We start from the raw sequence: 4896 nt of genomic DNA on the forward strand, positions 1-4896 counted from the left end.
GTCTCTTTGCAGAAGATGCGCATCATCGTGTTTTAAGAATGTGACTGTGTGTATGTATGTGTGCAGTTGCTTGTGCTCACGGAGGCCCACGGAGGACATCAAGTGTCCTGTTCTACCCACTCATGTATTATCCAGGGCTGGCAGCCAGGAAGATCCACAGAAATAATAAATGGGTCTGGTCACATTTGGCTTTTTTGAATGGGTGCCGGGGATTTGAACTCAGGTCCTTCCTTTTTCACAGCAGCTGCTCCTACCCACTTAAGCCATCTCTCCAGCCTCAGAAACTTTTTATAGAGGTAATTAAGGTACTTTCAAGATTGTTTAGGGAGCTAGAAAAGAGGCTCAAAGCTAGTCCTCTGGGATGATTCCGAGGAACGAGGCAGACTTGGCCCTCAGGAGAACCATCATGGCACTTGCCAAAGGGTCAGTGTCACAGGGAAATGGCTTCATCCGTCCTCACTCCCACTGTAGAACACAGTGACATTGAGAGAGACTCTAATAAAACTAAGGTGTAAGGATACCACTTACCCAGCAAAAGAGATTGTATAACAGATGCAGTTCTTATGTAACTGAGGCTGATACTGTTCTTGTGAGCTGGCACTAATGGCTAAGATGCCTATTAGCATATCAAAGCTGATGCTGGCCAGCTCCCCCAGCATCCCTCAGTACCGATGATGATTCCACCTAGCACTTCTCACCCGGGGGGCCCCAACAGATCCCTGTATAACTCAGCCATTTTGCCTACACCAGTCTCTTGGCCTCTGGGCTCTTGTTGTATCTGCTCCTTTCTTGCTTCCCCTCCCCCACCCCGACCCTATGGTCCCGTTTAGTCTGCCAGCCATGTTCAGCCTGAACTCTCTTCTGCCTGCTTTCTTCCTTGTATTTACAATTAAAAACCATCTCTATACTTTAAGAGTGGTCATGCTCTATTCCTTTTATTTCACACCCCCCCCCCAATTCAGTTATTAACCTCATTGTAGGACAAGGAAGCTGATGTCAGAGAGTAATCAGAATGTCACATGGGTTGCAAACAGCAGTAGAGATGTGCATGAGCCCCCTTGGTGTAAGCTACCTTGCTATAAGCAATGTGGAGTTTTGTTGTTATTAATGTTTTTAGACAGAGTCTTGGATTGCTGTGAGTTTGAGGACAGCCTGGTCTACGAAGTGAGTCCAGGACAGCCAAGGCTACACAGAGAAACCCTGTCACAGTGACGGGAGTGGGGGTGGGGTGGGGTTGGGGGAACAGAGTCTTACTGTGTCTCCCTGGCCAACCTGGAATCTGTAGACCTAGCTGGCCTCGGAAAACTCAGAGATCCTCCTGCCTTTGTTTCCCAAGTAGATACTGGAATTAAAGGCATCACGCCCATCCTTAAAGTAGGGGATTTTGGTTTACTTGCCGCTGCTGCTTTTGAGCACGCTAGGTGTGTAGCGTATGTAGCTGCGCAGCTGCCGGCCCTATCCATCTGCTAGCAGCAGCTGCAGAACCAGGCTTGCCACAGCAAAATGCCGCAGCAACAGTCAGTGGTGGAGCCTCCAATCTGCATGTTATCTGTTGCACTAAGATAAGCTCACCACAGAAGCCTATCACAGCAATTTGCCGGGTCTGGATTGTCGCTGGTGCGTATTTCTGTCTGAGTAGGGCAAGCACAAGCCCCCAGGACAGTGACACATACCTGTCATCTCAGCAGGAGGAGGGTCAAGGCAGAAGTCAGGAGTTCAAGCTCTTCTCGTCTACACGAGTTTGAAGATGAATCCCATCTCAAAAAAAAAACAAAAAACGCTGATACTAAAGAAGAGGAAGAGGAGGCGGAGGAAGGAGGAGGCTGAAATTGGCTTGTTGACTGCTTTTATTCTGTGCTTGGGGATTACAAATTTAATATTAATTTTGATGCTTCAGCTTTACTGGTTTCTGGCACAATAAGAAATGCTTTCTTTGGGCCTGGAGAGACTGCCCAGGGGTTAAGAGCACTGGCTGCTCTTCCAGAGGACCTATGGTCAATTCTCACACCCACCTGTCAGTTTATGAGTGTCGTAACTCCAGCACCAAAGGATCCAACACCCTCACACAGACAGACATGCAGGCAAAACAGCAATCTGTGTTCAAGAAATTAATTAATTAATTTTAAAAAGAAATGTTTTCTTTCAAAAGCAAACAAACAAACAAACAAAAAACAAACCCTAAATATAAATTACAAGCTCAATGGCTGTCCGTAGGTTTCCTTCGTATTTCAGGAACAAACTCACTGTTACCTCCTTTGCAAAGACTGTTGCAGCTCTCACAACAAAGGGGTTAGAAATAAGTTTGGGGTTTGCAAAAAAAAGAGATCACCACTCCATTGAAGTGTCTCAACACCACAAAATTTTACTCTTGATCAAGAGGAACCCGCAGAGACGGGAAGTCACTGGTTTTTATTCTAACACAGGTGGTTGACTGTCCTTTTTCCATTGGATGGGGCCGACCTCACAGTCTCCATTAGTTTTAAAAGGATAAGTGCAGAGGAAACCAAGCAGGGGCGGGAAGTCACTTCAGCTGAGGATGTCGCAGGGCTGTTGTGTAACAAAGCTTCTACTGGATGGGTGAGGATTTTTTATTTTTATTTATTTATTTTTTGTTTTTGGTTTTGTTTTTGTTTTTTGAGATCCTCCTGCCTCTGCTTCCAAAATAAATACTGGAATTAAAGGTATACAACATATAAAGGGGTTCTCTCTGTGTAGCCTTGGCTGTCCTGGACTCTCATTTTAGACCAGCCTGGCCTTGAACTCACAGGGATCCACCTGCCTCTGCCTCCCACCACCGCCTGGCAAGGAGAAATTTTTTTTAATGGCACAAAAGCCTTATGGAGGTGAGGAAGATAAAAATACTTGAATTTCTTGTCCTAAACACAGGTTTTATAATATTTGATAAAACACTCATATTTAATGCTTCTTACAAAGACAGAGTTTATTGTGGAGCCAAGTTTGGGTGGCCACAGCCCTGGAAACCGGAAGCTAGGTTCCCGCACGTTCCATGTCCCAACAGGAAAGCAGAACTTCATGAAGCTTTACAGCAGCAGAGCAAAGTTGTAAATCAAACCAGTTTGAAAATAGACAGGTGGATACGTCAGAGAGGAGGGTCCTGGGAAGATGGCGGCGGCTCTCCTGTAAGCCTCAGATACTGTCACAGGCTCCACTTCTCTGGAAATCATCACACCATGGCCTGGCGGAGCTGAACAGGAGGAGGCCTTCTGAGAGCACGGTGGAAGAGGACGGAGCTGGGGTACAAAGTCAATGCTGAATACTAACAATTGATTTATTATTAACAATTATTCCCCTAAACTCAGCAGTTATTACTTACTCCTCTGGGTGAAGGGTGTGATGAGATGGGGAGAGAGCGAGACAAGGACATCAAGATCGCAGAGCTTCCCGGCTACCCAGAGGGGAACAGCAGCATGAAGAAGGCGACACTGCTATCAGCGTACCCTAAGTGCGATGTTAAAGTGCTTTGACCTGCAAGGCTTAAAACAGTGCGAATGTATTCTGTATGGCTCTGGTGACGTGAAGAGCAAAGTCAGTGTTAGAGAGGCCATCCTGGGTTGTAGACACAACCTTCCTACCTCTCTGCCTCTGTCTTGTGTGACATTCTCCCTGTTCATTTGTGTGTGTGTGTGTGTGTGTGTGTGTGTGTGTGTTCATGGTGACAGGATGAACCTGCATGCTAAGCATTCACTCTATTAAGGAGACTCACAAAAATATTGCTATCTAAGGGTTTTGATTAGGTTAATTTTCTTCAACTATTAAAGAATTAAAAGGCAAGGGAAACCTCAAGTCTCAGACAGAGAAGGCAGCATGTACGCACACCCACTCCCTCATACACACAAGATACACAGAGAGTGAGGGAGCAAGAGTGAGAGATTGAGAGAGAGCGAGTGAGAGAGAGGTGGGGGGGGCGGTTAGAGAGAGCAGGAGAGCAAATCCCCATGGAAGAGGATCTGGAATTGAAATTCATTTCCCTCCAGGGCTTGGAACTTCAAGGATTTTTTTTTTTTTTTTTTTTTTTTTTTGTGGCCTAGTGTCTTAGTCAGTGCTCTGTTGCGTCAGGAGACACCATGACCATGGCAACTCATATAAATGGCATCATCATGGAGGGAAGCATGGCAGCACGCAGGCAGACACAGTGCTGGAGGAGGAGCTGAGAGTTCTACATCTGGATCCACAGGCAGCAGGAAGAGAGACACTTGGCCTGGCCCACCCTCCATTGACACACTTCCTCCAACAAGGCCACACTTCCTAATCATTTTAAATCATGCCACTCCCTGATGACAAGTACTCAAATCTATGAGCCTATGGGTGCCATTCTCATCAAAACCACGACACTTACAGCCGGTGCGTGGTGGCGCATGCCTTTAATCCCAGCACTTGGGAGGCAGAGACAGGTGGATCTCTGTGAGTTTGAGGCCAGCCTGGTCTACAGAGTGAGTTCCAGGACAGCCAAGGCTACACAGAGAAACCCTGTCTCCGGAAAAAATAAAAAATGAAACCATCACCCTTGAGATAAAGTCCCTTGTCCTGATTTTGGATTGGTTAATGTAGACAAAGAAAAGGGAGCTGATAGGCCCGCAGCTTCAGGTAAGCAAGCTCAGGCAGGACCTGTCTTGAATAGCTTAGACTAGCCTGGCCCAGTCCATCATGTCTTCTTGTGCATGCGTGAGTGACTGCATGCATGTGTGTTGTGTTGTGTTGTGTGTTGTGTGTGTGTGTGTGTGTGTGTGTGTGTGTGTGTGTGTGTGTGTGCGCATGAGCATGCACACTGCCTTTGGAGATCAGAGATCAACCTCAGGTGTCGGTCCTCAGGAGCCAGTCACCTTTGCTTTTCCACTTGAGGCAGAGGTTCCCTCTTTTCGGTTTTTCTCACCCCCT

Source organism: Acomys russatus, chromosome 28 (genome assembly GCF_903995435.1).
Source record: "Acomys russatus chromosome 28, mAcoRus1.1, whole genome shotgun sequence".
Lineage (NCBI taxonomy): Eukaryota > Metazoa > Chordata > Mammalia > Rodentia > Muridae > Acomys > Acomys russatus.